At 46.5% G+C, this 26,921-nt stretch overlaps 1 long non-coding RNA gene across 2 annotated transcripts; it reads left to right on the forward strand.

The window, feature by feature from the left end:
• Positions 1-805: 805 nt before the first annotated feature.
• On the forward strand, positions 806-26,709 carry LOC124527763 (uncharacterized). Of its 2 annotated transcripts, XR_006965972.1 has the most exons (6): positions 806-923; positions 5,308-5,418; positions 17,439-17,605; positions 19,114-19,199; positions 19,804-19,880; positions 26,413-26,709. It is a non-coding gene; the product is annotated as an uncharacterized LOC124527763 (long non-coding RNA). The 2 variants fall into 2 exon arrangements; XR_006965971.1 differs by lacking the exon at positions 806-923 and having other exon boundaries at positions 4,557-5,418.
• Positions 26,710-26,921: the final 212 nt, after the last annotated feature.

A 26,921-nucleotide genomic window follows, 5' to 3' on the forward strand; every position in this document is an offset into this window, starting at 1 on the left:
CCTCTCAGCTCACCTTTGCTCCTCTGCCAGTTGTATGACCACTTCCTCCTTGAAACAGTCACTTCACTGACCTCTTCTGCTCATTTTTCTGACCGTCCGACACCATCGTGTTTACAGGATCTCCACCCCCAGGGCTTGTGGGTTCCACGGTAGACCCGCCTTTCTCTGGACACAAGTATGGGTGGATGTCACTTAATGCCACGATTTTAGTTTCTCTAAGACAGATGCCCAAATCGAATCCGTCTCTCTGAACCCCATTTTTTTTTGGCGGGGGGGGGGGGAAACTTTGGGTTATTTTATCGGCATTTTCTTTTTTTTTTATTTTTTTTAATTTTTTTTTTCAACGTTTATTTATTTTTGGGACAGAGAGAGACAGAGCATGAACAGGGGAGGGGCAGAGAGAGAGGAAGACACAGAATCGGAAACAGGCTCCAGGCTCTGAGCCATCAGCCCAGAGCCCGACGCGGGGCTCGAACTCATGGACCGTGAGATCGTGACCTGGCTGAAGTCGGACGCTTAACCGACTGTGCCACCCAGGCGCCCCTATCGGCATTTTCTAACCAACCTGGACTCATCATTTTCCTACCACCAAAGTTGTTCTAATTTGGAAAAATCCCAGCTCTGTTCACAGTCGCTTTTCTTTCTTTTTTTAAAAAATTTTTATTTATTTTGATAAAGAGAGCATGAGCGGGGGAGCAGCAGAGAGAGAGGGAGACACAGAATCAGAAGCAGGCTGGAGGCTCTGAGCTGTCAGCACAGAGCCCGAGGCGGGGCTCAAACCCGCGGACCGCGAGCTCCTGACCTGAGCTGAAGTCAGACGGTCAACCGACTGAGCCACCCAGGTGCCCCAGTTCACAGTCTCTTTTCTATACCTATGCTTGTGCCCTGCTTGCTGCCGAAAGAAGTGCTACACAAATCAGCAGGTAATGATACATTTATGATTCATGAGTTTATTGGTGGAGATATAATAGACTTTTATTATTTCTCCTAACAACTGTCCTTTCTGACAGTCAGTTTGCCTTTTGGAATTCTGATCAGGTAAAGAGCTCTTACACATAAATATTTTTAAAAGATTGCCTTATAGATTTTAAGAGTATTCCATGCCCATATTATATATGTTATATGTATAATTTCTTTAGTTGTATTCAAGTCACGGTGTTTTTCTGATATATGTTATACTGCAACTCGCACTTTGATTTATGAGTCATAGTCGGTAAATGCCTTTTTGTGTTTTGTTTTTTGGGTTTTTTGCTAAATGCTTTTGACCTCTATATTCCTATAACCCATTTAAAGCCCTTGGAAACTCCAACACACAATGTCCTCAATATTTCTGTCAAGCACCTTTATGTTTAGATTAGCTATTTCCCTACATATGCACATACCATACCTGCATCTAAATCATATGTTCACACGGTGGTAGTTGTTTAAGGTAACAATGTAACTGTTATATAAATTGCTACCTAACATTGTGGATAGTGTGAAACACCAGGACGGTCACCTGCCTGCAAGTCAGACACCCACCAGGACATCTCGGCTTGCACATGCACGTCTGAGACCCCCAAATGCTGTATGTTAGGGGCACCTCTCAACCTCTGCACCCCTTTAATCCGGGGCCAGATGATCCTGTACTGCGGGGGGATTCCCTAAATCAGCTCAGCTGCCATAACAAAATACCACAGATTGGGTGATTTAAGAACAGAAACTTATTTCCTTGTAGTCCTGAGACTAGGAAGTCCCAGATTGAGGTGCTGGCCAACATAAGGGCCTCTTCCTGCTGGGGAGATGGCCTTTTCTTGGTGTGGGCACAGGGAGACAGAGATCTCTCCCTTCCCGTTCTGATAAGACCGGCACTCCTGTCAGGTTAGAAGCCCATCATTATGGTCTCATTTCACCTTCATGATCTCCTAAAAACCCTAGCCCCAAGTGCAGTCCCATGGGGATTAGGGCTTCAACTTATACCTCTGGGGGAGAGGGGGCACAGTTCAGTCCATAGCAGTGACTGTCCTGAGCATTAGGTTTAGCTGGATCCATGGCCTCTATCCACTAGATGCCAGGGGCACCCCCCTACCCGCGACTCTGGATAATGCCAATGTCCCTTTGGGGACAAAACTACCCCTAGTTAAGAAACTCAGGCCCAGAAGGATATAAACAGGGTGGTGGGAGGAGCTGGGGGGGGGAGCTGCATGAGCTCCGGCCAGGGGACAGCTGGTGACCGCCCCCCACCTCCAGGCAGAGGAAACAGTGCATGCGGAATGAAGAAAGCATGCTTGGGAAAATAGTGGGCGCCCAGCATGGCTGCAGGAAGTGAGCTCGGGAAAGGGGGTGATGAAGTCAGCAGGGCCAGATAGAGGACTTTTAAACTTCCTTCTTTGTAAAATATCTCAGTCTATGCATCGTTTCCAGCTTTGATTTATCTCTTCTCATTGATATGAGACCTATGGCTAGTCCTCTACAATACAGAGATGTCTGACTCAGCTGAGTCTGGAGAATTGCCTTGGAGTGCAACCCTGCATCTGTTCCAGATTGAATGGTCCAAGGTGGTTCTTACTTTCTGGCAGAGAATCATCTAAGCCAGTGTTTCTCAACCTCAACACTACTGATATTTGGGGCCAGATCATTCTTTGTTATAGGGGTAGGGAGTACTGACCCTGTGCACGACAGAATGTTTAACAGCATCTTAGCCTCTACTCGCCAGACACCAGTAGAACCCTCTTCCCCAAGGGTGACAGCCAGAAAGTGTCTCTGGACATTGATGGGGTGGGAGAAGAATCACCCCAAGGTGAGAACCACGGGGGCTAGAGAGAGATCCGGGAGGTTAGCCTGGGCGTCAGAGCAGGACTTTGGCAAGCTCTGAGAGAGTCTGAGTGAGAACCCCAGTGGGCAGAGATGTAGGAAGGGATATTGGGCAGTGGATCTGATGGAGAGAGCCCAGCCCAGCTCTGTCCCAGTGAGTTCCACTCACCCATCACCATAGCTGTCTGCTCCTGGGGTCCTGAGCTATGTACAGGGGCCTCTGCCTCTTCAGGAAGAAGGGCATTTCCCTAGTCTGTCTGCATCCATCCTGAAGGGGTGCATTGTACCTGTGCTCTGCATACTGCGGGTTTCTCCCTACCCAAGTGTGAGGGCTACAACTTTCGTTTAATTTGCAATGTTCCACCTCTGGCTCCTCCCCGGGTCTGTGATGGAATGCTCCAACTCTGGCTCCCCCTTGGGTCTATGATGGAATGATCTACTTCTGGCTCACACCCTTGGCCCATGGTGGAATGTTCCACCTCTGGCTCCCTCCTGGGTCTGTGATGGAACGTTCCACTTTTGGTTCCCGCCTTCATCTATGATGGGATGATCCACTTCTGGCTCCCCGCCTTATTCGAACGTTCTACTTCTGGCTCCCCGCCCTGGTCTGTTGTGGAACATTCCACTTCTGGCTCCCCCTGCCTTGTCTGTCGTGGAACATTCCACTTCTGGCTTCCCCCCTTGTCCATTGTGGAACATTCCACTACTGGCTCTCTCCCCCCCCCCGCCCGGTCTGTTGTGGAATGTTCCACTTCTGGCTCCCCCCCTGTATGTCGTGGAACATTCCATTTCTGGCTTCCCCCCTTGTCCTAAGATAGACTGTTCCACTTCTGGCTCTCCTTCCCCATTCTGTCTATGGTGGAAGGTTCCATTTCTGCCTCCTTCCTCTGTCCATGATGGAATGTTCCACTTCTAGCTCCCCACTTAACCTATGGTGGAATGTTCCACTTCTGGCCCCCCCTTGGTCTATGATGGAATGTTCCACCTCTAGCTGCCGCCTAGGTCTGTGATGGAATGTTCCACTTTTAGCTCCTCCCCTTGGCCCATGATGAAATAGTCCACTTCTGGCTCCCCCCCTTAGCTAGTGATGGAATGTTCCACTTTGGGTCTCTCTCTCTCTCTCTCTCTCTCTCTCTCTCTCTCTCTCTCTCCCCCCCCCCCGGTCTATGATGGATTGTTCCACTTCTGTCTCCCCCTGCCCAGGTCTATGATGGGTTGTTCCACTTTTGGCTCCACCCTGGTCTGTCATAGAACATTCTACTTCTGGTTATCCCCCTTGTCTGTTGTGTAACATTCCACTTCTGGCTCCACCAGCACCCCCTCCCCATCTATCATGGAATGTTCCACTGGCTGTCCTAAGATAGACTGTTCCACTTCTGGCTCTCCCTCCCCACCCTGTCTATGGTGGAATGTTCCATTTCTAGCTCCCCCATGGGTATGTGATGGAATATTCCACTTCTGGCTACCCCCCCAGGTCTGTGATGGAATGTTCCACTTCTGACAACCCCTCCCCAGGTCTGTGATGGAATGTCCCACTTTTAGCTCCTCCCCTTGGCCCATAATGGAATGTTCCACTGGCTCTTCCCTTGTCCAAAGATAGACTGTTCCACTTCTGAATGTCTCTCCCCACCCTGTCTATGGTGGAATGTTCCATTTCTGGCTCCCCCCTGGGTCTGTGATGGAATGTGCCACTTCTGGCTCCCCCTTGGGTCTATGATGGAATGTGCCACCTCTGGCTCCCCCCTGGGTCTGTGATGAAATGTTCCACCTCTGGCTCCCCGCTGGGTCTATGATGGAATGATCCACTTCTGGCTCACCCCCTTTGCCCATGGTGGAATGTTCCACCTCTGGCTCCCTCCTGGGTTTGTGATGGAATATTCCACTTCGGGTTCTCCCCTACCCCTTGTGTCTATGATGGATTGTTCCACTTCTGGATTTCTCCCCCCTTAGCTCATGATGGAATGTTCCACTTCTGGCTACCCTCCCCCCCCAGTCTGTGATGGATTGTCCCACTTTTAGCTCCTCCCCTTGGCCCATTATGGAATGTTCCACTTCTGGCTCCCCCCCCCCTTAGCTCATGAAGGAATGTTCCACTTCTTGCTCCCCTGGGTCTATGATGGAATGTTCCAGCTCTAGCTGCCCGTGGGTGTATGGTTGAATGTTCCACCTCTTGCTGTCCCCTGGGTCTGTGATGGAATGTTCCACCTCTTGCTGTCCCCTGGCTGGGTCTGTGATGGAATGTTCCACTTCTGCCCCCCCCTTGATGCATGATGGAATGTTCCACCTCTGCCCCCCTCCCAGGGTCTATCATGGATTGACCCAGACACGTGGCATTCTCAGACAACCTGTTTGCAATCATGAAATTAGGATGAGCTGAAAGAGAAGGTCTAGCAAGTGTCTGGGAAGGAGGATCAAACCCTGAATCTTCCTGAGGATTCAGCTTTCCACGCCAAATTCTGCACTGAGTCTTTTTATAGGAGAAGTGAGCTTCTAACCCCCATCTGTCTTTCCCAGCTACTCCGTGCTAAGCAAGAAGAGGGTCAACAAAGCGTGCGGTTGGGGACGGGACTGACCCTCCGACGCCGGGATCCTCCACTGGGACTCAGCGCTGGAAGAGAAGCCCAGGTGAGATCACCCCACACCTGCAGGGTGTCTGTCCTTTCCCGGGCACAGGATGGTCCTGCACTTTCTGTCTGGATTCCCCAGGCTCTGCAGGCTTGGAGGGTAGGAGGTGCAAGGCTCAGCCCAGAGGCCCGCTGGCGCCTGCAGAGCTGAGCTAGTGAGGGGCTGAGGCTGGGGGCGGGGGTCTGCTGGAGGCACAGGTGTGGGCAGTGCCCCCCCCCCCACACCTGCTGTCTGGAAGATAGAGAAGGAAGAGTAGAGTCCTCCTTGGTGTTTTTACCCAGCGTGGTGCAGTGCCCTGAGGACCTCAGATCAGCCAGGAGGCCTGGCGGGCTGTCCGCTGCTGCGGGGGTTTCAACCTCAGAAAGATGGAGTGAGTTTTTCTATCGTTATTATTGAAGAATCATTGACGACGTTTGATTAGCTTCAGGTGTGCAACACTGGGCTTCAATTCTATGCGCTTCGATGCCCACTGCGAGTGTAGCTACCATCTGTCAATTTCTGTTACTGCAATATTGTTGATCATATTCCCTCTGCTGGACTTTTCATCCCTGTGACTTATTTTGTGACTCTAAGTTTGTACCTCTTAAACCCCTTCACCTGTGCTGATCATCCCCCCTCCCCCATCTCTCCTCTGGCAACCACCCGTTTATTCTCTGTGTTTATGGGTGTTTCTGGTTTTTTGTTTTTTTGGTTTTGTTTTATGGGGCTCTTGTGTGTGTCGTAGGATGGTTAGCAATACTCTGCTGCTAAATTGTACACTTTTGGTTTTTTTGTTTTTTAATGTTTATTTTTGAGAGAGAGCACAAGCAGAGGAGAGAGAGAGAAGGAGAAGGAAGCACAGAATCCAAAGCAGACTCCAGGCTCTGAGCTGCACAGAGCCCGATGTGGGGCTCGATCCCATGAACTCTGAGACCATGACCTGAGCCGAAGTTGGACGCATAAGCTGAGCCACCCAGGTGCCCCTAAATTGCACACTTTTAAGCGATGACAGTGGTAAATTTGATATGTGTATTTTATCACCAAAAGTCTACAGACATTGCGAAGTATCTCCTGGTTGAGGACCCTTAGTCTGTAGTAATGAATGCAGAGCCTGTAGAAGGTCTCAATTTTAGCACAACTGAAATTTTGAGCCGGCTCATTCTTTGTTGCAGGGGCTGTCCCGTGCCTTGTAAATGTCCAGCAGCATGCCTGGGCTCTGCCCACTAGATGCCAGGAGCACCCTCTAGTTGTGACAATAAAAATATCTGCAAACGTTGCCCAATGACCCATGGGTGGCAAAGTCACTCCTGAGAACCACTAAAATTTTATGCTGTTTGACCCCCAAATCCTTAAGACTTTTAAATTTCTGCACAAAGGAAGCTAAACTTTACGATGTAGCGAACATTGGTTTCAAGTCTGTCTGCTTCTTAGATGCTATGTCATAGTGGACCGTTGAATCCACATTTATTTACAAATAGGTAAGATAATAGGACCTTTTGGGGGGCGTTTGGAGGGCTGCAGCAACGTCTCAGCAAAAACATAGTTTAAATACCCAATATCCAACACAGGGTCTGAGCCAGACGTGTTCAGTCGGGACCAGCCGCCACAATGTTTGTATCTTTTTTTTTTTTTTAAGGCCCCGTATCCAAGTGGAAACTTGGATTCTGACTCAGCACTGCCTCCAATAACTTGATCACTTCTGAGCCCGATGCTAATCCTCCACGGCCTCTTTCCCTGAAATCCTTGTCTGTCCACACCCCAGTAAACACAGTTATGCAGAAGCCTAGTAAACTGGTATCTGCTGGGTGGAAAACCCAATACTAGAGCAACCTTGAGCACTGGAGCAGATTTATCTTGATAAGATGGTCATGCCAAATAGTTAAAACAACAAAAACAGAAACAAAAAAAAAAAAAAAACAGGTCCTTCCTGGTACCACTGAGTTGCTAAATTAAGCCACACTGTTTCCACCCTTGAGATAGTAAGAAGAATCCTGTGTTAATTTGTGGACTTTAACTTCTGGCTGACTAGTTCTCTTTCAACGAACTGCTGTGATGCTTAACCCACAACACAGCCCAGAGAAAAATGCACAAGAGAGATTAAAAGATGAAATGAGGAGACGATCTAGAACTTGGAAGGGGGACAATACACAAAGAGATAAAGGGGCTGAGCTGAGGTTTTCCCCCCCCCCAAATTCTGAATCCCTACAGCATAAAACAAATAAAAAGTAGGAAATGAAATCCCTATCAAAAACATCAGTGTGCATGGGGCGCCTGGGAGACTCCATCGGTGAAGCGTCTGACTTCAGCCCGGGTCATGATCTCACAGCTTGTGGGTGCGAACCCTGCATCGGACTCTGTGCTGTCATCATGGAGCCTGCTTGGTATTTTCTCTCTCTCTCTCTCTCTCTCTCTCTCTCCCTCCCTCCCTCCCTCCCTCCCTCTCTTTCTTCCTCTTCCTGCTTGTGCTTTGTCTCAAGAATAAATAAATATTTTTTAAAAAGAAATCAGTGTGCAGACAGGAGATCATCTCGACAACAGCCAGGATGAAAGGAATAATCACCTACAAAGTACCGGCAATTAGCAGAAATCCCAACACCCACAATAAAGGACAAAGCATTGAATGGTACCTCCAAAATGCTGAGGGACAACACCTGTTAGCTTTCAATTATATGGCAGGCAATCATTCTTCAAGAATGAGGCTTTAGAAAGACCTTTTTGTCTCCCCTAAAAATTTGGGATTTTTTAATAGATCCATCACGTGAAAATGTCAGGGAAGAAAACTTCACCAAAATGTTATCCTAAATCCAAAGGAAGCAGTTCTGTGTTATTTAAGCTCTCCGCTTAAGTCACCAACTGTAGGTCACTGTTTTTGTAACATCCCCATATCAGTGTTGTCATTCCTCAGAGATACGTGATTGGACTACTTTAAGTTTGGTAGAAAAATCAAATGAGGATATAGATCACCCACTTTTGTCAGTGCCTGGGGATTAGTGCTAAATGGTGATTCTGCATTTTTTTTTCAAGAAAGTTTGAAAGTGGCCTTTGCACCCTCTCTGTGAGTTATCAGCAATAGGGATGTGGTAACAGGAAAAGCTGTGGTTTCTAATGCAATGGATTACACACAGACACACACAATCACTGAAAGGTTAAAAACAACAATGATGCGGTCAGATTTGTACTTCATAACTATTAGTATAGATTAGAACAGGGGTTGGCAAACTATGGCCCATAGGCCAAATCTGGCCCCTTGCCTATTTTTATAAATAAAGTTTTATTGGAACACAGCCATGCCCATTTATTTATGAATTGTCTATGGCTGTTTTCACCCTACAATAGCAAAGTGGAATCGTTGTGAGAGTGACCTAACATTTTAGCTATCTGGCTTTTTACAGAAAAAGTTCTGGCTTAGAATATCCTAAAACTGACTAAGGAGGGTACACACCACACTGATCATGTAGACCCATCAGGCACCTATTAAATTTGGCCAAGAGAGGAGCCTGGGTGGCTCAGTTCGTTAAGCATCTGACTCTAATAAAAATATTCTTCCAATTAAAAAAAAAAGCGTCTGACTCTTGGTTTCAGGTCAGGTCATGATCTCGTGGTTCAAGAGTTCGAGCCCTGCATCAGTCTGTGTGCTGGCACAGAGCCTGCTTGGGATTCTCTCTCTCCCTCCCTCCCTCTCTCTCTCTGCCCCTCCCCTGCTTGTGCTTTATCTCTCTCTCAAGATAAACATTAAAAAATTTTTAATTTGGCCAAGAAATACCTGAGCGAGGGCAGAAAAATGAAAGAAACCAACATAACCATCGGTGAACTAGTAATATTTCTTCCTAGACAAAGTATACCAAGTATAAAGTTAAGTCTAAGTTAGGTTTCGGGCATACAAGTACAACCTCAAAGTTCTTTGCCTTTTATTATGCTTGTGTCCTTGTGAGATAGACATTGTGACATAAAGTCGGTATGTGACTTGTGCAGAATTTACTGTGAAACCAGAGAGGGAAAGCCAGCACTAAATTGTACCTATTTGACCCAGTGATTAACATTTGACCCTCTGGTCATTCATGGTGGGTCTTAGAGCTCTCAGATCACCCCCTTTAAGACACGTAGTCATTAAGAAGGATCTCAGGGTATTAAAGACAAAGTCACACCATGGACATCTGGCGGTTCCGGCATCACTTCTTTCGATTGTCAGATTTGGATTGCTGTCTTTTACATCCTTCAGTAGCTTCTGGACTTCCATGCTAGATTCATCCATCTCCAACCTGAGTATCTTTAAGGCGCCGTTATTCTGTTTTAAAGCCTCAAAGAGCATCATTATTCCGCTCTGCCCCAAGGTATTCCAGCTCAGGTCCGGAGTTTCCAGCCTCTGGGCGCTGACTACCACCAGTGCAAGACCCTGACAACAGGAGGGGGTGACGGAGCAGCCACAGAGCCTGTGGGGAAGAAGCACAGAGACCCAGTCAGTACTCACTTAGAACCTACCGCGTTGCACTCGTTTTGCTGGCTGGGGACCTAGTAGTGAAGATAGGAAAGAAAAACATTATTGTCCTCATGGAGCTTATTTTAGTGACATCAGACTTCCCTCAGAACGTGGAAGACAGTGGATGGTGGTAGAGAAGCCACGTTAGCAGGATTAGGGTCAAGTAATTAGGGTCAACTAATTAGGGTCAACTAGGCCAGAGAAGCATTCGGTAGCTTTATGGTGGTTGGTGAATCCCTCATTGGGAAGATGATAGGAGAAATAAAGTGAAAGGAGGAGAGGGGGCCATTATGGTAAGTGGGGGACCTAAGCCACTGATACAATTTCACTGTAGCTGAAATGCCAAGCTGGGGGAGGGTCTTGTAGACTCCTGGAAAAACCTTCAGATTTGACCTGCAGTGGCACAGGGAAGGAGCTTTTGGGTCTTTTGAAACAGCTGCCCCTGGTCTGGCTTGAAGCTTGACAGGTACTTCAGGGAGATGGGTTGAGAACAAACTTCAGGAAATCAAGGACCATCTCAGGGATCATGCCACACTTCACGGGAGAGTTGGTGGCCTCAATGCGAACGTTAAGCAGTGGAGGCGTCAGTGGTCATCTGCTAGGTGTCTGGAAGGAGGGGTCTCAAAATGAACGTGAGGTGCGAAAGGAAAGCAGGAAGAAGAGGACAGAAGCCTTCTAGTTGGTGAAGAGATGGACTGTTTTCTCCTAGACTTTCCAGTGAATCAGTTATACTCAGTAAGGCATGGTATGTGAACATCGCCTCCGTTCCTCGCCTCCTTGTTCTAGAGCTCTTCCTAGACTAAAAGATACGTTTGCCAGTGGGAAACAGAGGGTGGGACCCTTTATGGTTGATACGGTTCATGCTAGCTTATAAAGAGCCCAGTGGGCTGACTCAAGCCAGACTGCCCCCTCAGCCGTGTACCCTTGAGCTCTGTACCCTCTGCACGTCTATGCCCCACATCACTAACCATCATTCTGCTACCCCAGCTGCTGTAACAGGCACTGCAGATACAAGAAATGAATTCCATCCCCCTCGGAAATAAAACTCACAATGGATAAATGGATTAACAAATTGTGGTAGATCCCTACAATGGGATATTGTTCCGCCATATAAAGGAATGAAGGATTTATACCTGCTCCAGTGTAGATCAAGCTTGAAAATATCATACTCACTGAAAGAAGCCCAACACAAAAAGCTACTTACTGTATGTAGGACTCTGTTTATACGGAATATGCCGAATTGTATATGGATAGCAAGATAGGTATAGAATGGAGACAGAAAATAGATGTGTGGTCACCAGGGGCCAAGAGGTCTGGAGTCCCCATTTGGGGTGATAAAACAGATAATAAGTATAGCAAAAGCCACCAAGTTATGTACTTTTAAATGGCGGATTTTATATTGTGTGAATTTTCAATTTAACAAATTATAAGGGCAGCTGGGTGGCTCAGTCAGTTAAGCATCCAATTCTTGATTTTGGCTCAGGCCACGATCTCACAGTTCATGAGTTCAAGCCCCATGTCAGGCTCTGAGCTAACAGCGCAAAGCCTGCTTGGGATTCTCTCTCTGCCCCTCCCCTGCTCACACATATGCACAAACTTCATGCCTATCAAAAATACACATTTTTAAAAGACTTATAGACCCAGTGATTGGGTAGGAAAATGCCACAATTTATAGAGAACAGAGTGTACCATGGTAGGATAATCAGGAGATCTGGAATGATCGAAACTAGTTTGTTGCCCCCTATAATAGCCAAGCTAAGAAGTGAAATGTTAACAGATATCTCTGCAAATTGAAGGGTCTGAGTGCTCGACCCAGAACAAAGGAAACCAAAGAGTAAGAACAAAGACTTTGCACAGTGGGAAGGAGCTGGGTGTGTTCTGGAAACTGAAAAGTCAGTTGAAGATGCGCCCCAAGCTGGGGAGAAAAGCCTGAGATGAAGGTAGACAGAAAGAGCCTTCGTCACAGGGAACACTCTGAGATTCTGTAATAAATATGGATTCACGCGCCTGCTGCGTGAAACTTTATCGCGAGGTTGATGAGCCCACAAAGTAACTCCATAAATGCGTTAGGTGTGAAATCGTGAGGAGGAATCCTATAGAATCATGCATTCCATAAAGGGGAAATTGGAACATCGGATGTCACTGCCAATGAGTATCAGATGGCATCTGAACCCCATTTTGAGGTCAGAGCCCCTGTTCAATACCTCGGCTAGGATGCCAGGTCCTCGTTCCATGATCAAAAAAAAAGATCAACCCTAACCTGTGGACACTGGATTTGCTTGTTCAGCGTCTTCCCCAACGTCTAATTCAAGGGAGCTCAAACTACGTGAAAACTGGAATCGTCTGGAATACCTCTGAAGACTTGGATGCCGGGTTCCACTTCCCCTAAATTTCATCAGTTTTGGGAGGCAGCCTGACCATCAGGAATTTTAAGAATTCTCCAGTACAGCCAAGATGTTAAACAGAATCACCCTGTGTTCTAGTGTACTTTCTCATCTCCGCAAGGGCAGAGAAGCTGTTACATGACCCAGATTCTCTTTCCAATAGTGTTCTAGTTGCAAAGTACTTTGCATCAGTGAGATGCAATTGACCAAGACGTGGGAGGGAGAAGGTGGTGTGGAGCCTACCGTCCCGTCGATGGAGTCACCGCCTTTCCTGGGGGCAGTATCCATCCATGGTCCCCTGATCACTGAATTGAGGCAGGCCCACTGTGTCCTGCTCACACAGAAGCTGTGTGCCCCTGAAGCCCACTCTAGTGGGGGCTGTCCACACCTCTAGCCTACTCCTCCAGGCCCTCTGAATGACTGTCAATACAGGTAAACCGGGTGCTTAGGATTTCTGCAGGGATTTGCCTCCTAAATTGGAGGAGAGAGACTATTGCAGTCTGCACTCTCAAACACCTCGGGAAGATTACGCATCTCCACAGCACCTTAAAAAACGAGCCAAAGTACCTACCCGAGACATCTTAGGTTACAATTTGGCTTCTTCAAGGCCTCGCAGAGATACCACGATCCCGTAGCTATGGGGCTGAACCCCAGACGCAAGTTTGTTAAGCTGGAGTCTTCCTGGAGCAGCTTTGAGAGGTGTCTACAGCCACGTCTGGTTATGTTGCAACGTGATAACCTGCAAAGACCGTTGGATTCTTCTGACTTACGCCCTGCAGAGTGGTTGTTCCTTCCAACAGCACACACCTTCCACTGTGAGCTACAGACTTTCAGGCAGACCTGTACGTGAAAACGTGCACGTGAAATCATTACATCATGCCCACCCTGCCTGAGTGTTAGAGGGTTCAACTGACCTTTGCCACCTTTTATTATGAAGACGCTTAAGATACAGATGTTCCTAGAACAGCAGCATGTCCTATAGGTCAAGAGCTTAGGCTCTAGGGTCAGAGAGACCCAAGACTGAATCTGAGGTCCCATTCATTTTCTGTGTGGTTAGGCCACCAGGATTCTACTCTTGCTGTAGAGAGACACAGAGATTTTATTTCATGGCTTGTATTTAAATCATCCCAACAGGACTGTGGTGTACCAAAAGCTCGAGTTTCCTGATAGCTAGTGACTGGGTTTATCATTTAAACTCTGTAGACTTTCCTACAAGCTTAGGCTTCTACAAAGCCCTCTGACTAGGAGGCCAGACCACACAGAAGGATGGCCACATGGTACATTTATACAGGTGGGTCTGTAATCAACTGTCCCAGCCCTGTGCCCCAACCATGGCATAATTGCAACCGCGGCCACAGACCCTGAAGTTCAGGGATGATAACTAGACCAAAAGACACCATGCTTTGTAGTATGTGAAATCCTAAAGTCATTGGTAAACCCAAGAAGTTTAGGCAGGGGAACTCAAACAAAATATAAGATTGAGTTTTGTAGGCTAAGTGGAGGCTTGGTCCAACATCAACTCTACGTATTTAAAGCAATGATCTTTGCCATTTCAGTTTCTAGAGGGGGCTTTTTACCTACCACATAGATGTGACCACAGGCAAGCTAAGTGGCTAAGTGTTGGTATTACAATTAGTAAATCTGAAATAAAGGTAACTATCTCATGGGTTGTAAGAATTTTTTAAAAATCTTTGTAAAATTTAGTAAAGTCCCTCGCACACAGTGGGTGTTTAACGAGCACTGGACATTTTTTATTTAAACTTTGGCATTTATTTATTTTTGAGAGACAGAGCACAAGCAGGAGAGGGGCAGAGAAAGAGACACACACACACACACACAGAATCCAAAGCAGGCTCCGGGCTCTGAGCTGTCAGCACAGAGCCCGACATGGGGCTCAAACTCACGAACTGCGAGATCATGACCTGAGCCAAAGTAGGATGCTTAACTGACTGAACAACCCAGGCGCCCCTGGACATTTTTGTTTAGATGCCTAAGCCAACTCTAAAGACATGATGTCTGGGGCACCTGGGTGGCTCAGTCGGTTGAGTGTCCGACTTCAGCTCAGGTCATGATCTCACAGTCCGTGAGTTCGAGCCTCGCGTCAGGCTCTGTGCCTGGAGCCTGCTTCGGATTCTGTGTCTCCCTGTCTCTCTGCCCCTCCCCTGCTTGTGCTCTGTCTCTCTGTCTCTCAAAAATAAAGATTAAACAAATTTTTTTAAAGTTAAAAAAAATAAGGACATGATGTCACTGCATAGACAGCCTTGTAGAATTTTCTGTTCTTCCTATGTCCTACCTAAACAGTATTCATTAGATCTTTTCATTTTCTTTATAGCCACTATAAGCCGAAAACTTGTTTTCTCTTTTTAGTCTTAAATGACTGGAGCACATCTGGATTAAAGGAGAGCCTAGATTAATCCAGCTAGAAGCCATAAGGCTAATGGGCAGACAGAAGTGCCCCCAGGAGAATAAGCAGCTCAGGGAAATCAAAGCCAAGAAAAAAAAATCTGAACAGAAATAAGCCTCTAACTCTGCCCAGTCTGTTGAATGTTACCCTAACTATGCTTCTAATGGGAACAGGTATCCCATGCTGGGATTATTCCCATATAACAAGGGTCAGCAAATTACAGCCCATGGGTCAAATCCAGCCCACCACCTGTTTCTGGTGAATAAGGTTTTAGTGTAACACAACCACACTTCATTTCCTTACGTGTTCAACTCGGCAATGGCACAGTTGAATACTTGCAAGAGAGACCCTATGGCCCATAAAGTCTAAAATCTTTACCATCTAGCCATTTGCAGGAAAGAAAGAAAGAAAGTATTGAACCCTACCACATAACTCAACCCCTTCACAGTTGTAGGAACAAGTAGGTCATGTGGACTTTGAAAACATACACAGAACATCAGACCCGAGAACCAACTGTCTATCCCAAATTTCCGACATAGGAAGAGGTCAGAAGGTAAGCCCTGCTCTGAAAGGCATGTGAATATTCCTATCTGTTTCTGCCTGTCCTTTCCCTAATGTGTACCAGGGTCTCGCCAATTTCATTCACGTAGAATCATCAAGTGCTCTCCTATCTGTCCTACCTGAATGCAGGTGCGCACACACACAGACTTAAACCAGGTTCTGTAGTTGACAGGGTGACTCAGACCCCCACATAAAAGTTTCACCCCACCATCCCCAAGGTGGTTGTCGGCCAAGCACAGGTGTGTCAGCGCCTGGTTGACGATCAAAGCAGAAGAGAGCTCCTCGCAACAGGCTTCTGTAAGATGACAGTTTTCTAACCTGCAAGCGCACCACACAAGTAGCAAGAACGTGAGAACATTTCCAAAGCCCAGCCTTCTTGGCTGACATCCCTTCTTGTTAATTCAGCACCCCCTATAACATGTGCTCATGATCAAAGCCCGAAGGACCAGGAATGGGAGAAGGGCAAGAAAGATGCTTGAATTATCCACCTGGGACCAAAACTGGGAGCTAGGGGGTCTATGTCAGGGGGAAGTCCCATATGGGTCGCCCAGCAAATCCAGGTGTTACCAGTGCTGTTCCCTATGTGGCCCTAGACCTAGTGTGGAGATGCTCCATGGGAACAGAGGCGGCACTTATGACAGCCTCTGCAGGAAGCACTTGGGGTGTCTCAGAGTCTTGCACAGCAACCTGGCACTCTCATCCAGGAGCTCATTTGCTGTAAGGTTCAGGCATGTGAGGGACTGGTTGATCTCGAGGGAGGAGGAGAGATAAGCCCACTGCTGAGTGGTGTCAGAACAGGATCCCAGCCTGTGAGATAAATGGGGGAAAGCCATTCTTCTGGGAGGACAGAGAGGCCACATCAGCTTACTATGCTTCCCTCAAGACTATATACTGGATTTCCATTTCATTCTTCTCCAATATGTGCCCAACCCTGACCTGAATTAGTACTGAGAATTGATCTCCTTTGCTTCTTCAAATGTCCCCATGGCCATTTGATCAACATGCAACCTCATGTAAGAGAAAAAAATCTATAATACAATTAGGCATGAAGTTTCACTAACGTGGCCTGTTACTGCTCAAACTCTGCCTTTTTTTTTTAAATATGAAATTTATTGTCAAATTGGTTTCCATACAACACCCAGTGCTCATCCCAAAAGGTGAAACCGCCTTTAAAAAAAAAATTAACATTTATTATTGAGAGACAGAACATGAGCGGGGATGGGCAGAGAGAGATGAGACACAGAATCGGAAGCAGTCTCCACGCTCCAAGCTGTCAGCACAGGGCCCGAGGCGGGGCTCCAACTCACAGACCGCAAGATCATGACCTGAGCCAAGGTCAGACGCTTAACCAACTGAGCCACCCAGGCGCCCCATAGGGAGTTCTTAAAATTAGTACCTTTCTGGCCTCAGAGATTAGCCTATAACGAAGAGGTTATAAATTTGCTTAAGTCATTGGAATACAGACAGGGTGGAATGTGAAGGGTCTCAAATCCTGTGAGCCTAACTGGGAGATTCTGATTCAGACATTTGCCGAGGTTTAGTGTACCCACTTAGAAACATCACTTATCAAAACTTTAGAGTAACATTTTTTTTCTAATTAAATGAGGAACAACATCAAAAATCATCCATAGGGAAAGAGCTACCCTTTGTGTCTGCCCCCTGTGCAAAGCAGGTCATATTCCTGCTTCAGTTTTATGGATGAGGAAACAGCTCAGAATCCTAGAGGTAAAAAATGGTATTTGGAAGTGAGCTCAAATCCAAAAACAAAACAAAACAAAACAAACCTGTGCTGATAGCCTGTACCTCAGGCTGCCACCCAACTAAACCAAAGGAAGGAAAAATGGTTCCCTAGGTGGGTGATGATCATCGGAGTGCTCATGGGGGGGGGGGGCGGTCTCTGAGGAATTGCTCAAATCAGTGAAATACCAGCGGCCAGGATACTTGATGCTTCTGTGGTATTGCTGAGTGGTCAGTCAGGGTTGATGGTTGCTCTGAATCCTACCATGTAGACAACCTGGAGTCTAAGATACCATGTCCCTGAGCCAGGGGACAGTGCAGAATTCTGGGTGTTTCTTTGCCCTCGGGGCTCGTTACTCAACGCACAAGATGAGCTAGCTGGAGAAAAAAGAATGTGGATGGAGTTTCTGCCTCTGTCCGAGACTACGTCCCCTGTTTAACGTGGCATCCGATCCGAGTAGGTCTGTCTCCTTTCCAGTTCACCCAGAGGCATGGGGTAGCTAGCGCACGGCATCAGATGACTGCTGAGAAAAGCAAGGACCGGGAGATCTACCTCAGATACTGCAGGTTACATCTGGAGTGTTTCAGTGGCTCACACAACAGCAGCAGCAGCTTGTCACTGTGACCACCACCTTCCAGGACCAGGTAGGTCAGAGTCTTCTTACCAATGACAGCTAGACACAAGTTCCGATAAGCATCGGCAGGGGAGACCTTTTTGATCCTAGGGAAAAACAAAAAGGGGTTCCATCTTGAGTGCTGTGGACACAGAGAGGTGAGCAGTCTCAGGGTCAAGGTGGACGGGGGAAGATGGTCAGGAAAACGGACGAGGAGAGCGAGTCAATAGAGTGATGGCTAGAAAGAAGAAAAGCAAGGACGGCTGAAGGGGTCAGTCACCGTTGTCTTAGTTCATGCTGATGAAATGCGCTCTCCTTGTGTTTTTGTGTCCTGCCATGTGTCTCCTTCAGCTCACAGCCTTCTTCCCCTCACCCTCAATGTCTACTGACCTTCCCTAGCAAGAATAAAGGATTTCTGACTGCCACTCCCGGTAGCCGTTTCCATTTCCGCAAAGCTGTTTCCACTAAGGCTACAGCACGTTATGGTTTATGAGTTAGAAAACAAACCAGACTCCCTGAGGGTATGGGCCATGAAGAGTCACCCGATGCTTGCCACATCGGCTAAAGTTAACAAGTCGGGAGACAGCAGACATTGGCAAGGATGCCGAGAAAGGGGAACCCTCGTGCACTGCTGGTGGGAGTGCAAACCGATGCAGCCACTCTGGAGAACAGTATGGAGGTTCCTCAAGAAGTTAAAAATAGAACCACCCTACGACCCAGCAATTGAACTATTAGGTACTTATCCAAAGGATACAAACGTGCTGATTCCAAGGGGCACCTGCACCCCCGTGTTTATAGCAGCGCTATCAACAATAGCCAAATCATGGATTGTGGAATGTTAAATAGGATTACAAGAAATCTTAAATGGAGTAGAACATGAATTTCCTCTAATCCAACTGTGGACTTCAAGAAATAATTCAGCACTAAAAAAAAAATAAGATTTTTTGTTTCTGGCATCTGGACTCTATGCCACCTTCTTCAGAGTAAGAATTAATCAACCTGGTGTTATGCATCATGAAATCTAGCTCCTAAGTTATCCTGTGTGCACAGCAGGAAATAACTGGGGGAAATTTTTCTTTCAGGACCTCTTTCTGAGGCATGATTAATGAATCCTAATTTGACATGGACTCAACACCCGCCACGACTGCCTCTTCTACCCTGTAATTGCAGATCTTCATTTACACTTATATTTTTAGAGGTTCTTCTCCCGTTTTTGTGCCTCCAAACCTGGCACTCCATCCCCCTGTTGTAAAACACTCCCTAAACCCACAACTGGTCTAATAACGCATGACCCTTCATGTTTAGATAACGAACATTCCGATAGGTTTATCCGAAAGAGACTTCAAAATGAAATTTTCAGCACCAAGTGCCAGAGTAAGGCGGATGCCGGCTGTTCAGGACCTCTGCTTACATTGTCCAAAACTCTTAGTGGAACAGGTTATGGGTGCCATCTAATTCTTTTTTTCTCATGTAAAGCCTTATAAAACCAGACCCATGTAAACTTTCAAGGCCATACAGAAGAAACTAACATCTTTCCAGGCACCAACCTATGTCAGATCACTTTGAACACACAAGTCCCGTGGCATTCTGAGAAAAGCAAGCTACCGATCTCCTGACATCGGCAGGTACGGTCAACTGATGTTTGCCAGAGCTATTCCTTCCAAGTATATAGCACATTTCGGGTGGCTTAATTAAACTTTCTAAGGCATGTTAGTTTGGAGAAGGGGATGGTAGGGAGTTTCAGCAGTGTAGCGGTCTGTAATTTTGAACACAACTTCTAAAGTTTATCACTTGCACATGTATTGGTTTTAAAGGATACCCTAACAGTCACCTGCCCAGGCGGCCCCATCATGATTTACTTGTGCCCCAACCTACCTCACTACCTGGACTCCTTTCTCAATCCCATCCCACATACCAGTTATAAATTCACCATTGCCCTATCAACACTTCCTTATTCACATTATTTAAAACTGTTTCTCCCAAGAGGGAGGGAGCCAAACCGTAAGAGACTCTTAAAAACTGAGAACAAACTGAGGGTTGATGGGGGGTGGGAGGGAGGGGAGGGGAGGTGACAGGTATTGAGGAGGGTACCTGTTGGGATGAGCACTGAGTGTTGTATGGAAACCAATTTGACAATAAATTTCATATTTAAAAAAAAACCAAACAACTGTTTCCCCCAATTTCCACCCGGGTCTCCTTCTGACATGCATGTACCTATATTTCCTATAGGAGAGTTTCAACCATGCCCATAGCAGATGTATGGAAACCTCCAAACACTTGGCCAAGTTTCATGAAAATAACTCAAGGTAACATACAATTCTTTCACTAGGAGCCATGTCAATACGTTGTATTCTGGGCACCCGGTTAGTCAGAGCCTGGTCAGGCACCCAGACTGCTGCCACATTAAAAATGCCTGGGGATTAGTTTCTACTCACACCACTTTCCGGAGATGACAGGTGACACGGGTTATTCGCTCACAAAGAATCCTCACGGAGGAGGGACTCAAGAAGCTTTGGCTCACATCCGAGAAGCACAGGCTCTTGTTTGAACTGAACACCAAGCAGAGATCCGCCCAGAGCTGGAGAGAGAGATGGTCATACTGTGACCTAGAAGGAAGGGACGGACAAGAGCGTCTGTTGAAAAGCACATACGGCAACACTTTCAACAATAGCCAAATTATGGCAAGAGCCCACACTGTCCGTCAACCGACAAGTGGATACAGAAGATGTGGTTTATATACACAACGGAATACTACCTGGCAACGAGAAGGAATGAAATCTGGCCATTTGCAGCAACGTGGATGGAACTGGAGGGCATTATGCTAAGTGAAATAAGTCAGAAAAATACAGACAGCATATGTTTTCACTCACATGTGGATCTTGAGAAACGTAAGACCATGGGGGAAGGGAAGGGGAAAATAGTTACAAACAGAGAGGGAGGGAGACAAACCGTAAGAGACTTAAATACAGAGAACAAACTGAGGGTTGATGGGAGTGGGGGAGGGGGGAAAGTGGGTGATGGGCATTGAGGCAGGCACCTGTTGGAATGAGCACTGGGTGTTGTATGGAAGCCGATCTGACAATAAATTATATTTAAAAGAAAAAACAAAGAAAAGCATTTATGGGAAGAGTAGGAACTGGCAGGCTGTACCACAAAGGAAACCACCAACAAAATGAAAAGGCAGCCTATGGAATGGGAGGAAATATTGGCAAATCTTATCATCTGATAAGGGGTTAATATCCAAAACATGTAAAGAACACCTACAAGTCAAAAAAAAAACCCAAAAGACAAAAATGGGTAGAGGAGGGGCGCCTGGGTGGCTCAGTTGGTTAAGCGGCCGACTTCGGCTCAGGTCATGATCTGCCGCTCCATGAGTTCGAGCCCCACGTCGGGCTCTGTGCTGACAGCTCAGAGCCTGGAGCCTGTTTCAGATTCTGTGTCTCCCTCTCTGACCCTCCCCTGTTCATGCTCTGTCTCTCCCTATCTCAAAAGTAAATAAAACGTTAAAAAAAATTTATTAAAAAAAAATGGGTAGAGGATCTGAAAAGACATTTTTCCAAAGAAGACATTCAGACGCCCAACAGGCACATGAAATGATGCTCAACATCACTCATCATCATGGAAACGCACCTCGCATCTCTCAGAATGGCTGGACTCAAAAGACAAGAAAAAAAAAGTGTTGGCGAGGATATGGAGAAAAGGGAATCCTCTCGCCCTGTTGGTGGGAACGTAAATTGGCACAGCCACCATGGAAAATGTCTGGAGGTTCCTCCAAACCTTAAAAACAGAACTACACTATGATCCAGGAATCTTATTTCTGGCTATTTTGCCGGAGAGAATGAAATCACTATCTGGAAAAGATATCTGCCCTCCCATGTTCATGGCACCATCATTTACAATACTCAAAATAGGGAAGCAACCTAAGTGTCCACTGATGGATGAATGGATAAAGAAAATGTGTGTGCATGCGACAGAATATTACGCAGCCACAAAAAAAAAAAGGAAATTTTGCCATTTGTGACAACATGGATGGATCTCGGGAGCATTACGCTAAGTGAAGTAAGCCTGGGAAGGCAGAAAGACAAATACTGAATGGTCTCACTTATAAATGGAACCTAAAAGAAACAAACATGAACTCATAGAACAGAATGGTGGTTGCCAGAGGCAGGATGTGGATAAAATGGGTCAAAGTGGTCAAAAAGTACAAACTTCCAGACAGAAGTCCTGAGGGTGTGATGTATGGTATGGCGGCTCTAGTTTGAGAAAAAGAGAATCGTTGGGGCGCCTGGGTAGCTCAGTTGGGTGAGCGTGTGACTTGGCCTCGGGTCATGATCTCCCAGTTCCTGGGTTGAGACCCATGTGGGGCTCTGCGTTGGCAGCTCAGAGCCTGGAGCCTGCTTCGGATTGTGTGTGTGTCTCCCTCTCTGCCCCCCTCCCCACCCACAGTCTCTCACGGTCTCAAAAATAACCATTAAGAGGAAGTTAGCATAGCTTTTTGCCTTAGAAGTGACAGAATGAAACAAAGGGAAAACTAGGACTGCATTAAATGTTCACGCTATAAATGCAAACCCTGTATCTGGATAATTTCCTTTACATGGTTCTATGATCCCTGTCTTTTGAAGGAGTTATTATGATAATTAACATCTTAGTATTTCTATCTGTTAGGGACTATTTAAAAAATCACATTTAAGGGGCGCCTGGGTGGCGCAGTTGGTTAAGCGTCCGACTTCAGCCAGGTCACGATCTCGCGGTCCGTGAGTTCGAGCCCCGCGTCGGGCTCTGGGCTGATGGCTCAGAGCCTGGAGCCTGTTTCCGATTCTGTGTCTCCCTCTCTCTCTGCCCCTCCCCCGTTCATGCTCTGTCTCTCTCTGTCCCAAAAAAAATAAATAAAAAAAAATTAAAAAAAAAATAAATAAATAAAAAATAAAAAATCACATTTAAGAGTGCCTGTGTGGCTCAGTCAGTTAAGCATCCAACTATTGATTTCAGCTCAAGGTCAAGATCTCACAGTTTATGAGTTCAAGCCCTGCATTGGGCTCCGCCTGGACAACGGTCTACTTGGGGTTCTCTCTCTCTCTCTCTCTCTCTCTCTCTTTCTTTCTCTCTCTTTCTCTTTCTTTCTCTCTCTCTCTTTCTCTCTCTCTCTCTTTCTCTCTCTCTCTCTCTCTTTCTCTTTCTCTCTCTCCTTCTCTCTCTCCCTCACTCCCTCTCCTCCCTCTCTCTCTCTCTCTCAAAAATAAATAAACTTAAACGTTTTTAAATCACATTTAAGCCTTGCAACAATCTGATCAGGTAAATTCTATTATCTGTGCTTTTTACGGTGCAGCTGAGGCATAGGGCAGTGGTGCCCCAAGTGTGGTGCTCAGACCAGCAGCATTGTCTGGGAACTTACGGAAAATGCAGATTCTGGGGCCCTATCCCAGACCTACCCATCAGGAAGTCTGGAGATGGGCCCAGGAATCTAGTTTAAGGGCGTCCAGGTGATTATGATAAATGCTAGTTTCAGGACCACCAGCCAAGGGAAGTCAGATCAAGGTCCACAAGAACACACCTGCTGAAGGTGAAACCCAGATCATCATGAGAAGGAGTTTAACTCAAGAACTGGTGTTCTCAGTCACTGATACACTGCCTGAACCACTTAACTAAATAAAAAGCAAATCATCTCTACACCCTCAGGCATTAAATGGGCAACACTAGGGATAAGCCATTTAGTAAGTACATGGAGAAAGGGTAGAACACATCCAATCGTTAGATTAGGCAAATCTAAGTTGTGTTTTGTGTCCCAAAACACAAAGGATTATGAGGGCTCATGATTGGTATGAAATATTTAATGTAAAAATATTCAGACTAAAATGCCAAGTCGGAAAGAAGCCCCCAACAACTGTGCTTGAATGTCAAGGTCACAGATGATTTTATCTTTATGGTCTTTTTTTCTTTTTTTTTTTTTAATTTTTTTTTTCCAACGTTTATTTATTTTTGGGACAGAGAGAGACAGAGCATGAACGGGGGAGGGGCAGAGAGAGAGGGAGACACAGAATTGGAAACAGGCTCCAGGCTCTGAGCCATCAGCCCAGAGCCCGATGCGGGGCTCGAACTCCCGGACCGCGAGATCGTGACCTGGCTGAAGTCGGACGCTTAACCGACTGCGCCACCCAGGTGCCCCTATGGTCTTTTTTTCAATGCTGTCTTTGATCATCATGCCTTTGGGGTTGGGGAGGGTTGTTAAGTTTTTATTTAAATTCCAGTTAAATGGGTGATGGGCATTAAGGAGAGCGCTTTTGGGGATGCGCACTGGGTGTCCTATGTGAGAGACCAATCACTGGGCTCTACTCCTGAAGCCAAGACTATACTCTATTTAACTAACTTGAGTTTAAATTTTTAAAAAATACATTCCAGCTAACATACAATGTAATATTAGTTTCAGGTATACACTATAGTTATTCAACACTTCCATCCATCACCCAGTGAGGTGTTGCTCCCATCATCAGGAGGTGTTTGGTTTTGAGGGAAAAGTCTTAGAAGGGGGTCACTGGGTCATAGTCAGGAAAGGAGAACACGCTGTATCGGTTACGTTTTTCAGCCAAGATCTGAAGGAAGCCACCTCAGGGAGGTAGCGAGGTTAGGACATTAGAAGCCAGACCCAAGAGACACAGGTGTAGAGGACATGGGGATGTGTATGGGTATTTATAGGGACCCAAGTGGGAGAACGGGACCCTCGGTTCCAGCTCTAAGTGCCCACAAGGTGAAGGGCGGGGTGAGGTTCCTTGACAAGCATACCAACATGAGGGAAGATGAAGTCCAATGGAATTTTAGATGTAGACAGTGCGTTGGGAGGAAAAGATTTGTACCTAAAGACCAAACACACAGAAAAACAGTATGAAACAAGCAGGAAGTCAGCATCCAGTTCTATCCAGAGTGCCGCTTACAGATCAATAGCGTAGCTCTCGCGTAGCTGAAAGACCACCAGCTAGCTCTTCAGTTAGCACCGAGAACTACTCACTCACTAGACAAGGTAGCCCAGGACAGCAAAACTGTATCAGAGCCGCGTGGAAAGCAAGGTGAACACCCAAGCCTGAATGGTGCACAGACGAGGTTAGCTCCAGGGACCACCCAGGCGATGGTGCATAACATCTCGAGGGACAGAGTGGATGCAAACCGCGACAAAGTCAGAGAAGGAGGCAAGAGAGGAATTCCTGGTTTCATACGAATGCGTAAGAACATTTAAGACATGCACATTTAAGAACCCCATGACTGGGGAGTATTTTAAGACTTCTGCTTCCCACACTGCCCCTGTTCAACTAACAGTGGATAGTAGGTTATTTAATTCCAGTTCCCATTGATACGCTCCAGCTTTGTGTGGAGCCCTGTGATGCCAGAAACACTGAGGCTCCTTTCCTGGGTCATATGCCCTCTCATCAGGGCAGCAGACGCACCCTTGGTTACGTCTTTCTTTCTGGTGTTGCCACTGTGGACAATGGTTGCTTCCACCCAGAAGGAATGGGTATGTGCACAGACGGAGAGAGGCAGCCTTAGAAGAAGGACAGCAAGAGGGTTGGTGGAGGAACCGAATCCCAGAGGTCTCCAGGTAGGGATCCTCAGCCTGGAGTGCAAGCATTTGTTTTAAACAGGGGTCAATGACTTCCGAGGAAGACCAGGCATTGATAAACTTGGAGCTGAGCCTGAATAGCCTGAGGGGCTCTGTCCTTGCAAAGTAAAAAGCAAGGTGCCCTTGGCAAGCAAGCAAGGCAGAGCCTGCAGCCTAGAACTACAGAATTGTTAGATGCAACCCATATAATTAGCAGTAGCCCTTTCCTTGATGCTCTGTCATTACAAGTATTGGGGGGGGGTGGATTACAAGCCCGTAAATTCCATGAGCACACGACTCTCCTTCCGTCTACATGACTGACACCACACCCATCTTTGGGGATCAAGGATACCATCCCATATTACAGATGGAATACGGAGGCTCACAGGCAGGGGTGCCCTGCCACAACACAAGGGCACCGCATGTGGGCACGACGGCACATTTGGGGGGGAGGGAGATGCTCTGACGATGGATTGTGGGGATGGTTGCACAACTCTAAGTCTGCTCAAAAATTGCTCACTTAAAATGTGGGTTTTACAGGGTAATTTTCACCTCAGCAGAACACTTTAAAATAACATAAGAAAAACATTATAGATGTAATCGCTGGCAGGTGTCTCCTCCCAATCTGTTTTCTCGTACTTAACAGAGATTTCAGCTCGAGGACCTCAATAACCCTTCCAAAAAGCCTCAGGCTGCCCATGTAAGCTTGCAAAGTTCTGTGGTAGAGACTCAACCAAGCACTGCTGTTGACTTAAATAGGCACGAGAATTGGAATATATCAATGACACTGTGACGAACACAGCACAGTGTACGGACTTGTGGAGTCACCGTGGTGTACCCCTGAAAACAGTGCAGCATCGTGTGTCAACTACACTCAAAAAAAGAAACACAATACTGTAAATGGGAAGAAACCGAAACCAAAGGAACTGGTACTCACTTCTCTTAGGCTAGGGCTTACCTACAGCCTGTGGATATTCATTGCAAACAAAATCTCCAAAAAGAATTAGTCTGCTGACTCAAGCTTCATGACCAACGGGCGGGACCCTGGGTGGGGGCACGTCTTCCTGCCCAGGGTAGAATGACTCCCACTATGATTACCAGGCTGGTTCTCAACCTTTAAAATGAGACTCACACTGAAATTACCTGGGCCCTATTTCAGGGATCCTAATTGAATTGGTCTGGGGTAGGCTTCAGGCAATCAGGAGCCTTCAAAATCTCCCCCAGGAAATTCTAATGCACAGTCTCTGTTCTAGACCATCTGGAATCGGGGTTTTCGACTTCCGCACCGTCAACACTTTGAGATGGACAATTGTTTACCGAGGGAACCGTCCTGTATGCTGTAGGATGTTTTGGCCTCCTCTCCCTCAATGTCAATAGCGCCTTCCAATTTTGACAACCAGAAATGTCTCCAAACATTGCCAAATGTCCCCTGAGGGGTGCAGTCACCCCTGGTTGAGAATCGCTGATGTAGCTGCAATTAGCCACCCCTTGCCGTCATACCTAGCATATTGAAATCCATCCACAGTCTATGTTAAATAAAATTTATATATCATAACAGTCAAGCTCATTTGTTCTATGGTTGATGGTATTGATTTGTGTTGACATTTAAATGTGAATTCATTTGATTTATTTTGTATTCAATCTCAGGTGTATTAATTTTGACGGAAGTACAATTAACATTTCAGTCTGACTGATGTTACTTACAGGATTATAACTGGCTCATCCAGGATTCAAATCAAAAGATAGTGTATAATGACTGTCA

This window comes from Lynx rufus, unplaced genomic scaffold, assembly GCF_022079265.1.
Source record: "Lynx rufus isolate CCGP_SWC_20201006 ecotype Redwood Valley unplaced genomic scaffold, mLynRuf1.p SCAF_54, whole genome shotgun sequence".
In the NCBI taxonomy this organism is placed as follows: domain Eukaryota; kingdom Metazoa; phylum Chordata; class Mammalia; order Carnivora; family Felidae; genus Lynx; species Lynx rufus.